Source organism: Protopterus annectens, chromosome 4.part0, assembly GCF_019279795.1.
Source record: "Protopterus annectens isolate FY-2018-M chromosome 4.part0, PAN1.0, whole genome shotgun sequence".
Lineage (NCBI taxonomy): Eukaryota > Metazoa > Chordata > Ceratodontiformes > Protopteridae > Protopterus > Protopterus annectens.
The window spans coordinates 1,715,625,113-1,715,638,100 of NC_056733.1; positions in this window are offsets into that span (position 1 = coordinate 1,715,625,113).

The following is a 12,988-nucleotide window of genomic DNA, read 5'->3' on the forward strand; positions in this document are numbered from 1 at the left end:
ATTAATGAAATAAAATACAAAGGGAAAAACTTATACAGTAATGAAGATATTGTTAACTCTTTTGTAAATATCTTCACTGAAATCTATAATCCCCAAAACCAGAGCCCAAATGAAATGCACAAAAAATTCCTAAATGAACTATCTGTTCCAAAATTATCCTTCACACAAAACACCCTTCTAAACAGCCCCATAACACTGAATGAAATAATGCTAGCTATTAAAAAACTTAAACCAAATAAGGCCCTAGGTCCTGATGGTTTTACAGGAGAATTTTACAAAACTTTTAGTCATCACCTTTCTAAAACTCTCCTTGCCATGTATAATTATATCATCTCGAAAGGGATTACTGATAAGTATATGAACAATTAAAAAACAATATTCATCCCAAAACCAAACTCTGACAAGTCCAACCCTCTCTGCTATAGGCCCATTGCCCTTATTAACATTGACATCAAAATCTTATCTACCATTTTTGCTAATAGAATTCAGAAAGTTATAGCTACAGTAATTTCTTCTGAACAGTTGGGATTTATGAAATAGAGGCAGCTGTGTGACAATACTCTTACCTTAAACACATTAATGTTGTTTCTAAAAAGCGATAACCACCAGTGTTATGCACTCACCCTAGATGCTACCAAAGCCTTTGATAACGTTGCTCTAAACTTCCTTTACCTAACCATGAAATGCTTTAACTTTCCTGATCTTATTATCAACACTATTAAGATGCTTTATAACAATGCCTCTACTTCCCTGTATATAAATAAAACTTTATCATGCCCTATTAAAATTACCAATGGCACTAGGCAGGCCTGCCCACTCTCACCTTATCTTTTCAATTTATATCTGGAACCTTTCCTTCTCTGGGTTAAACAAAAGACTTATCACTATATCCCAAAAGTCTTTAACATTGATATAAATTATTCTGCATTTGCAGATTACCTAAACATCTATTTTGAGCTTCCCAACACTGATCTTCATAAAATTCTAAATTCTATTAATCTTTTTGCCGAGGCTGCTAATTATAAATTAAACCCTGCAAAATCATCTATCTTTACATTAAGCCCTGCAAACCACTTATAATATTACTTCCCCCTGTCTGACATTCCTCTCAAATATACACTTAAATACCTAGGAATAAATTTCACACACCCTCACCAAGAACTAATAAAAGCAAACCTATATAGAGTCTGGGATCAGATAAATAATGATCTAACTAGATGGAAAAACATAAATCTTTCTTTGCTATCAAAATCTGCTATCATTAAAATGAATATTTTGCCTTGAATCCTTTTTCATCTTAACTCCATCTTCTTAAACATTCCAAAAATGTTTTTCAGAAAAATCGAAACCACAATCTCAAAGTTTTTATGGTTCCCTAAATCAACCAGAATATCATACAGGAATCTGATTACCCCAAAGAATAAAGGTGGTTTAAGTCTCCTGGATGTTAATTTATATTACCACATCATTAATGCTAGCCGTCGTCTAATTCAAATAGCCTGTTATGATCCCTCTGCTGAATCTTGTTACCCAACCTGTATCAAAATCTGGTGCAACTATATATATTCATTAAAACTCAATCCATATGTTGTCCCTTTTTTAGCACCTGATGGTGACTACAAGTTCAAGATCTTGCCTACACTAAAGAACATAATTCGCATCTTTCAAACTCTGATGACCTCCTTAAAATTGCACAATACTATTCCCTTTCTCCAACCTATTCACCTAAACCCTAACTTAAAAATCAATAATAAAATGATCGATCTAACAAACTTCCCTATTGTTAAGAAAGCCATAGTTTGGCACTTTTATAACTCTAAAAATGTTGCCAAGGTCAAAACTTTATTTGGTGCTCCTAACAAATATGATCCTAGCTTAAGACAAATTATCTCACTTATAAAACGAAACTTCTCTAACTATAGAGTGAAGGAGCAAGACATTACAGTATCACAATCTATCATTAAATCACTTTCCCTACTGAACAAAATGATTTTGAATACCTATAAACTTGTGTCAAGCATTAAGTATAGTCATTCACTACTATTTTCCAAATATTGGGACGGTATACAAGGAGAAATTTCTACAAAGTCTAAGTGCGAAGCAATCAATAATACCCTGAATCTGACCCCCTTCAAAAACCTAATTTACACCCAGCTTATGATAAACAATTCCTACTATACCCCAGCAGTCTTACTGAAATTCGGATACAATAAAAACCTAACCTGTATGTTCTTTTCCCTCCCACATGTAGATATACTTCACATCTTTTGAAACTGTAAGAATATTTACAAACTTTGGTGTTCTCTCAGAACTCAGTTGGAGAAAATAGGATATGAAAAAACCACATTCTCTTGGCAAACCATGATTTTAAATATAATTCCTAAATCTCTTAAGGGTATCCATCACCACATCTGTGTTACCGCCTGCGCCCTTCTCAAATATTTTATAGCCAAGAATTGGGTCATTCCCTCAACAATAACTTGTGAAAACTTTACATTAATGGCAATCAAATATATATCTGCACATAAGTTATGCAATAATAACAAAAAGAAAAAAGAATATTTTCAGAATTACTGGTGTAGACTTTTTGACCTAATCCAAACTAAATAATCTTCCAAAATGTGAGTCACTAACACTACATTCCAGGAAATCCTCCATCAGTATCATATCTGGCCCTATAACCATTAGACATTGTTACCATCACACGGTAACTTTTGATTTTACAAAATATTTTGTTATATTATTTTGTTATCCTTTGGCATCCATGGTGTAAATATGTTGTAAATATGGTATAAATAGAAGTACATGATGTAAATAGTTGTTTTTTTTTTTATGGTTATACCATCCTTAACGCTTTTCTTTCTATTTAAGACAGTCATATATTCTTCCTTCCAAGCCACTTTCCATTTGTATCTCTAGACTTTGACTGTAATAGGTTATTGGGGGTCTTTACTGCTTATATTGGTCTCTAAGATGTAAGTTTCCCTGTAAGATAACTGCTGTTTTATAAATGCATTGTTTTTGTACTAACTGTTACATATATACCTATACTTTACTGCTTCCTGTAATGACTTACAGTTTTTCCTTTGTATGTTTGAAAAGTTTGAAAAATTCAATAAAAATATATTTGAAAAAAAAATAATGAGGATGCATTCTTTAAATTCATGTCTATACAAAATCTGCAAACATCATATTTACTAACAGCAAAAAACACACTGATGTTACAATGGCATTATATTTTTGGAAACAAACAAGCCCCACATCACCTCCCCAGCACCCCATACCCCTTCATCAAAAATGTATTAATTCTAAGAAAATGTTTCCTTATCCATGAGGACCATCTGCAACAAATTTAGGATGGTGGGAAACTTCAAAGTTAATGTACATTAAAGTTATTGCTAAAATTTAAGACATGATAAAATGAGACTTCTGAAGAACTCTCTTCTCTATATTCTACAAGCAAATTAAGTCATTTCATCACCCCTACAATTCCTTGAATGGATCTGTGCTGAGTATGCAGAAATAAGATCACTAAACAGGGAAAGTTTAAAGAAGAGCTGCAGCAAAAGATTAGAGGAGTGCAAATGTTTATGAAAAGAGGCTAAAAGGAACACTTTGAATGAAAGACAAGAACAAGGAAAATGCTACAGCACCTAAAGTACTGATAAAGAATCCTGACAAAGAGGTACCGCTACCAAATTAAATATGCATACCTTGGTGTATATATCCAGACAGATTTTTTTTATTGGAAAGGGTGCTAGAAAAGATGCCGTATATCCTAGAAATTTTGAACTTCAAATTAATAGTTGCATTTAAGACAAATTTAGATAACTGGTGTTCTTATGATATGAGAAAGGTAAGGCATGAAAGGATAGTTTCACAAATGGCCATACTGTGTAGATTATTGGGGGGATTTAATAAGCCCTAAATGGTAGCAGTGAAATTTATGTTCAGTAAGTGCCGTGTAGAGGTGCGCACTCCCACACAAACAAGGTTAACACTGTGGCATGCTAATTACAGCATAAGCAGCTGAATTGCATGCTACACAGCCAATCCAACATGGTGGAGATATGCAGCAAGCTATAAAGCATCCCTATATAGGCTCTGTGCTGTTTTTTTCCTCTGAATTCCAAAACTTTTGGAATATAGCCACACAAAGTAGTCTACATCGACAGAATGTTAGAGGCTGCTGTTTAATTTGTTTGTATGTGCTACAGGCTGAAGCCAATACTGCTACTGCTGCCAGTAGGCCTAGGCCTAGAAGGAGAAGAGTTTTGTGGCCCCATTTAGTTTTTCACACTCTACATGATGTCAAAATTGTAGACAGCTGTAGGGTTGGCAGAAGGCTCAAGGACTATTGAATGAAAGTTCAATAGTCCGAATCCACAATAACCAACTGCACTTTAATGAAAGCTCTTTCACCGTTTGAAAAAAAAAACAAAAAACAATAAATCTTCTTTTATGCAGGGGGGTAAGCCCCCCTGCTCCCCCCAGTGTGGGGGGCTGTGCCCCCCACACCCCCCTACATTTATATTCTCACTCCGAGGTCGCACTACAGTGGTCAAAAGAGAATTCTCCCTTAACCACACCATAGTGCGACTAGCGCAACCAGCATACATAACCGAAAGTGGTGCTTCGGACAGCACTTTCGATTATGTATGTTCATGATTTCTGCTTTGGCAGAAAGTGCCGTCGGGGATCTGTACAGATCCCGGACAGAGACACACTACAGAAACTCTGTGATCTTTGCCATCTTTAGCTGAGAGCCAGAGTCAACTGAGGGGAACCCCTCCCAGTGGAGACTAAGGTAGGTGTAGCCCTTTGAATCTTAGCTACAGGTACATTTCAGAGACCAATAGGGGACATGCTGGGGGCGTCACAGACATCAGCATCCAGGATCCTCCAGAAATTCCTGAATGCTATGCTCCAACTTCAAAATAAATGTACATTTGAAAGTTCCATTTGAAGTTCCATTGAAGTTTTTAATCATTTTAGTTGTGCAATTTTAAAAGTGTGGATTTACAGCTTTAATTATAAGTCTGAACTTGACACTTTGTTTATCATGATTTGCTGAACAAACCACATGATGTTTGGCAGAGTTTTTTAAAACCTATGTAGTGTATTTCACTTCGAAGTTTTATAAAATGAATAAAGAACAAAAGTGTTAACACACTGTACTTTTATCCTTTTTTTGATGGCCTTTCAACATCTTTGAAATTTTAGAGTTTCTCCTTTTCTTCTTTCTAACTGTTTTGGATGTTTATTTGTACATTCCATTTTCATGTATTAGCAATCATGTACACCTCTGAAATTACTTGAAAAGCATGCCCATGCCATCACTACACTTCTAGCTAATGCAAACAGAAAAAAATGTGAAAGCCTTTGCTTCAGATTTTTCTTAAATACATTTGAGCATATGCAGTATGTAACTGACCAAATGGAAGCATACCTTCTGAAGTTCAGTACTTCTCTATACAGATATAGCCTGAAGAAAAAAAACATTAGTGCAGTCTTCACAATATAAACAAGTCTACTCACCATCAGTTTGCCTAGCTACATGGTTGCCTTTTTACATGGTGTAGATTCAGGGCTGTTAGCACGGTGAAGATGCAAATGAGGTGTGAACTCATTAGAATTGCTGAAACACCAAAAATTGGATCCATGTAGGAAATGTAAACATAGTGCAGCCACTCCTTCAGTGTTTGTTTTTAATGGCTTGCAACTATGAATGATTAGTGCTTGGGAGAAGGAAAACTCAGCAGCATTGCAGGCTGCCTTACTTCCACTTGGTATGTCAGGTTAAATCTACAAAGTCTTAGATGTAAGACTGGGAGTGTATGTAAGCAGCAGACAAGTTGCATGTTGTGTTCCTTAATATCCAACCTGCCCTTCATTTGTTGGCAACTGCATATGATATTATTTCGACTTAATATCCTCACACATTTTAATGCCAATGATATAGAATGGCTTACACACTGCATGTCTCGGATTACTGCTCAGATAAATGAAGAATGGCCAACAAACACAGAAATGTAAGACAGAGCTATTTGCAAGTAATAATCATGACAGCTTGTGTGATCACTAGGTGCACTACATCTAAAACTAATACTTGTACAAAGAACACTTGTATGGTTTGATACTTACCTCTCAACCTCTTAAAGCAAGAACTCTGGACAAAGCCATAAATAATGGGGGAACAAAAGCACAAAAATAGGGACAATTTTTAAATATTGCTCTTACAAACATAGAGCATTCATAGAATAACAGGTTTTGCATTAGCATACATTTTCTGAAGAGTATGAAGTCTGAAAGTCAAATGCCTGTCATTATTTTTTTGACTAGTTCTCAATGTTTTGCCAATGATTTGTCAGAGAATCAATATTTCATGAGGAACAGACCAAAAATATGAGGGAGAAATCTGGACATTCTGCGAGCATCTGTACAGTTGAGAGGCATGGTTTGATATCACTGTAGATGCAGTTGCAGTTGGTTTTGTGGATATCATGTTCTCTGTTGCAAAGCTGTTTGTATGGCAAAGGGAGATAAGGCATTCATCCTCTGTTCTGAAGGTGTATTGGAGTGAGAGTTCAAATCCAGACCAATGTAGAATCATCTCATGTGTCCTAACCATTTTCAAGTGTGCATGTCATAGATTGCTTTTCCTTATTTCAGCTACCTCTCCCTTTTCTTTTTTTTTTCTTTTTTCTTTTCTTTTATTTTTATTTTATTGGCCAGTGTTTGCATGATCTGCCACTTAGTGCAAACATAGGAAACAGAGAAAAATGAATGGCAGGTTTGGCTATGCTTATCTGGTTTGCATGAAGCATGATAGTAAACAAATTGGACAACTGGCTCACCCAGGAAGCAGACAGGACTCAGACAGGCAAAAATAGAAACCATACGCATTCAATTAATGACCCACGGTGGTGGTGCTGCAATAGCGTTGACGCCTCACAGTAAGACGCTGTCTGGTTCGATTCTCAGCTAGAGCATCTTCTGCATGGAGACATGCGTGAATGGGCGTGCCTTCATTGAAGGATGTGCATCAGAGCTGGTAACTCGGTACGTAAAAATCAACTACCAATCATTAGCAGACCGGAGTTCCGCTGTGGCGACCCCTAACCGGGAAAAGCCGAAAGACACAGACAGACAGACGCATTCAATTAATACTACTGGGCATCATGTAAACCACTAAGCAACATTGTGCTGTGGTTAACAGGGAGACCTTAATAATCATTACTAAAAGAGGGAATGTCATGTAACTAGTCCTTTGGCAGCAGGTGTAAGTGTAGGGCTGGAGTACAAATGGTCCTGGGTTGTAGTACAGGGTGTGCAACCTTTGTTGTACTGTTGTGATATTTACAATTTATAGCAATAAATTGCAACATAGACAAATGTTTTCTCAACCTTCTTGTGGCAACAAGTGTAAGTGTAGGACTGCCGTACGCATAGTCCTGGGTTCAAATACAACATTTTCCATACACTTTTACTGTTATTCCACTTCCAATTGTAGTCACTCTCACTTATAACACTTGACATAATGGAGCTGATATGAATTATATGTATGAGGGTTGAGACACTAGTACTGTGTCAGTTATTTCTGTATATATCTATACATTATCACATTTAGTAGTAGATATATGATTGTGGGTATGCTGTGTACTATATTCCAGTAAGTATATTTCTGCTACCTGGACTGGGATGGCCTTCACATTTGCCTAACACACATACACAACTACCTGTGTATCCAATAACCTTGAAATTGCATCTGCAGTTATGTAATGTCTCACTGCTTGGCACTGTTGGGCTCAGCTTGCCTTGTGCAAGCATGGTGCTTGGAAATGCGCAATGCCAAGCACTGTGTTTGTCCAATGGTAAGCAGAGCACAACATTTTTAAACAGTGTGTGCACTCCCAGTAAACGTGATAACTGAAAATGTCAGGAAACCATCACTCTCCATTTTTCTTGATCCATGGTATACACGGCAGGCATTTTGTGGAGAAGGGGTCATGTTTAAGGCACAGAGATGGGATGTCCAGGAGTCCAAGATTTTTATTGGACTCCTAGTTAAGAAGCACAATGCCAGGCTTTTGTAGGGGAACTGTTCTGGCTACCAGTATAAATTGGAAGCTTAGGATACTTTAGCCCAGGCTGTATGCAGTGCCACCAGTATCCTGCACACTGGTGACTAATGTAGGCATCATTTCAATGACATACAGCAGAGGAAGAGGGATACTCTTGATGTTGGAGCAAGGAATGAAGGACTGTTGACATCCCACACCTGTGGAAATATCAACTACAGAGAGTACTTGTATGACGTAAAAGCTGAATATAGGCAAGACTGGTATTTGTAAGGGTATTCTGTTCTGTTCTGTTTTTTCTACAACTGCCAAGGTCAATGTCTGAATCCATGGCGTGGCTGAGGGAAGCATGTGGTATGTATGCAGTCGAAGAGTAGTGTTATTCTAGCACTGAAAATTAAAGATAGCTTTTTTGTTATTTTAGACAGTTGAATCAAACTGAGTTTGTATATTTCAACTGTAAAAACAAATATTTGCATGTGTTAGTCTGTAGCAGAAGCTAAGAGTACAATATTAGACTTTAGTCAGAGGTTGTGGGCTCAAATACCACACTTCCCCAACTATACAATACTGTTAATTCTTCAATTATGTTTAGATTAAATTAAAACCTCTTTACCAGTAGCACAAATTCCCTGCAATTAAATGTAATCTGTATAATTGGAACACGCATATCTACAATATATGCATATGTCACAGACATAAATGTAGTATAATGCGCATCTGTAGGAGCTGGTTATCTTAACAGTAAAAGTTATTTGTTAGGAGGTGGTAGTCTTAAAAGTAAAAGTTAAGAAAATAGAGTCAAATAATTGTATTAATGCATTGTATGCGACATATAAAGGTACTAATCTGATCTTGTTTCTTTTCTGTCACCCAACCCTTATCTTTCTTTTTTATTTTATTTGTATTTTATTTTATTTTTTTATTTTTATTTTATTTAATTTTATTATGTCTCATCAAAATGTATCCATGTCATTCATGCATACCACATCACTAAATGCTCTACAGCTCAGCAGGGTAGGCCTGCCCCGCAGGATTCACTAGCCCCCCCCCCACACTGGTTCTAGCACCATTGCCCAGCACATCTGTGAGCCAACCTGCCAGCACCACCAATGCTGTCAATGCACTACCTACTCTCTCAGGTAATCTTGCCATGGAGGCTGGTCCAGTGGTTCCCTCAAGGGCACCAGGGATGGTGCATAGGGTTATACACCACACCATTGGTGCACGTCTACAGTAGCTGGAGAGGCTGCTCTCCCTCATTTTACATAGTACCAGGAGAAGAAGATGTCAAGCACTCTTGGCCTGAGGTGGAGTGAGGTGACAATGATGACAGTCCAGTGGGTGAGGACTCAATTCTCAATGTCACCCAGCTTGAATGACCATGGGTTTGGGATGTCCCCAGTTCCACTCCAATCATTGTGTCCCCCAACTTTATTGTGTCCATCACTGTCCCTGTCTCTTGTCTTGTCTGTCTGCAATTGCTTCCTCACTTACCCAACTTACCTGACCCAGACATTCTTACATCCCCTTCCCCAATATATCTCTCTCTTTCTCTCCAAAAAAAAAGAGCACCTGTCCCACAAAAAGAAAAAAAAATCATCCCATACATACCTGTCTTTTTGATACACTTGATTCGGTCCATTTGGCTATACAACATGATTGTGTTGTGGTTACCCCTCTATCTAGAGATGACAGTCCAAATTCAGTTATTTTCCACATATGTTCACTTTACACTATTAAAAAATGGATTGCAATGGTTCCTTCCAGTCTCTCTCATGCACATTCCTGCTCTGCTTTCCCTTTGTTCTTCCCCTGCTTGCTCCTCATTTCACCACTGTCCTATCTACCCATTTCACCTCTTTAAGCCAATTGTGGCAAAGGTGTGCATCGTACACCAACATGTATCAATGGAGAATCACAGCAATGTATTTAAAAGTATTAGATGTTGTAGCAATGTATTTAAATGTATTAGATATACTACAGAGTCAGTTAAGTAGCAGGTGTCTTTTATAGACTCAGTACTAACTGTCAGACTTTAGCAATATGGCTTGTGTTTGTGTACTGCTTACCTACTAGCAAACATGTGTATCACACATCCATATGCACCTTGCTAACCAGTTCACAAACCCGCTGCTCAGCGTGCTATGGAAATGTACATATTATGCTGTATTACTGCTGCTTATTGTCCATTCCCTATGTATGACATGAAATTACATGTGTAAACATTAAAAAATGAGGGCCATATGTAACAATTTGCCACATATTTAAAATACATCCATCTGTTGCCACCCCTTCAAGCACTGCAACCCTGATGTCTCAGTACATTTTCCACACATGTATCAACATCAGTGCAAAATGTAATATCAAATGTGTGCTATGCAATGCACATCAATCTGGTAACATGCAGAACTGCAACTATTGACCCATAGTCCTAAAACACTTATCTGTAAGGCTAGGGAAGGAATCAGCATGGACCATATCCACAGGGACATGGGTGACCTTCAATACACTTGACCCTACCCATTGTGTTGTAGCCAAGGGTAGATATTGCTTACTGAACCTTGTGGACTTCTTGGATAATGACCTGACAGACCACGCCATGTATGTTGACTTATCCAAGGCCTTTGACACTAGTCCCTATTCATATTCTCCCATGTGGAAATTAAGCCATACAGTAGCACAGGGATAGGCAACTTTACTCACTGACATAACACATACTCTCACAGCTGGGGACTGCACCTCCACCACTAGCTAATTATCATTAGAATAACACAAAAATCTGTGCTGTACCCTCAATTGTTTGCAAACTACTTCCCTGAAGCACAGGCAATGGTAGTTGGCCTGTGGTTTACCAAGTCTGCTGATGACAGGTAACTGGACCCAGTAATATAGAATCCCACAATGATGGTAACATATTAGGGAAAGGGCTGCCACACATAAATGATTCCTGCCAAACTCATTGACTAAATCTTAAAGCACATACTGCCTCATTGTTCCCTTTGACAATGAAGTACTCCTGCTAATTATGATATACATAGCATCCCTCTAAGCTCAAACACAGTGTTGTGGGCCTTGGGAACACATTTTGATAGGAATCTGCACTTACATTGCTATGTATCCATAGTTGTGATGCACACATTCGGCATTGCAAACATCATAAATATGGACATCACATCAAAGACAAGGGTGATCATACCTCTGCTGTAATCTATCCTTATCAGACCACTAACTGTGTACAATGCTCCCTTCTGTCTGTACTTCACCAGATATGTGCAGCTATTGGAGAAAACACAGTGTTGTGGCTGGCAGACTTAAGGGCCTCCAAACATGACATATACAGAAAGACTGAAAGACCTTTCAGTGTACTCAGTATCATGTAGTCTGCTGAAAGGTTACCTCTGCCTGCCCTACAGAGTAGCTTCAGTCCTTGCCCTGCTAGAAATGCTGCACATCTGAAAATCAAATGGGACAAGAATAAATTGAACCAGGGTTCTCAACCTAGCCTGTGACATAAACAGAACATGCTGGGGAGACAAATATATCCCCCAACAATTCACCCTCCTCTGTAATAGGCTCCCACTGCATGTGAATCAGTGTTCTTCAATGACCCTGTTCAAGTGCAACCTTGATTACTGTTTGGGTGATTGTAAAGTCACCTCTGGGGTGAGACCTATGTCCCTCATGGACAGGGCAGTTGGTGCTGCTCACAAAATCACTCTGCTAACAATGACCCTCCAACTATGCTCAGTGCAGGTACTTGTGTTTTTATACAGCTAGGCTTCTAAACACCATAGGGCCATTAGGCTAATAGCCTCCTATATACATATGAAGCTATGTGCCTATGCAGGTCTCCCAACACTTTGTCTGCCACATAGCCTGCTGATGTCATCTACTTTAAGTTCACTGTAGTCTTGTAAAAGTCATACTTGAGTCATGATGTTTGTGTATAATACTGTGCTCTGTAGTCTGTGTACTTAGATAGGTAGGGGTTCTGTTCTTACTGCACTCAACTGGGCCTGTGTGTGAGTATCTCTCCAGAAGAGCAGAAATGTGTATCCTACAGTTACCATTCCAATCCCATGGACTGGCAGTATTTTGATGCTTGCATTTGCCTACACATTTGTTTCATGCAGACTTCCCAAAACATTCTCTCCAACATGCACTGCTGATGTCATGCACTATAAGCTGGTCTGCAGCCAGACAAAAGTCAGGATTGTGCTGTGGTGCTAGCATAAAGTACTACTTCTTTGGTCTGTGTACCTTAGATAAGTTGGGTTTCTGTTCTCACTACAATCAACAGTGGGTGTGTGTGACCAGAAGGGTGTATCCTGCAGTTACTGCTCCAATCCCATGAACTGACAGTATTTTGATAATTGCACATGCCTACAGATCCATTTCATGCAGGCTTCCCAACTTCTTCTCAACAACATGCACTGCTGATGCCATCCACTATAAGTTGACTTGCAGCCATGCAAAAGTCGACTTGTGCTGGTGCACCTGCGTAAAGTGCTGTGTTCTATAGTCTGTGTACCTAGATAGGTTGGAGTTCTATGATCACTATAGTCAACTGTGTGTGAGCTGTTACTTGACATTACAGAGAGCATTTTTCACTAGGATGTGGGACACTGTTATATTCTCATAACAGACACTGCTGATATCATCAGCTATAAAGTGTTGTCTGAGACACTCCAAGTTGACTTGAGCTCTGCCCCTTGTGTAAAGTATTGTGTTCTGTAGTCTCTGTACTTAGGTATCTATTCTCACTGCAGTCAACTGTATGTGTGTGTGTGTGTGTGTGTGTGTGTGTGTGTGTGTGTGTTACTTGACATTACAGAATGCATTTTACACCAGCATATGAAGCACTTTTATGTTCTCCTCAACAGACACTGCTGATGTCACCAGCT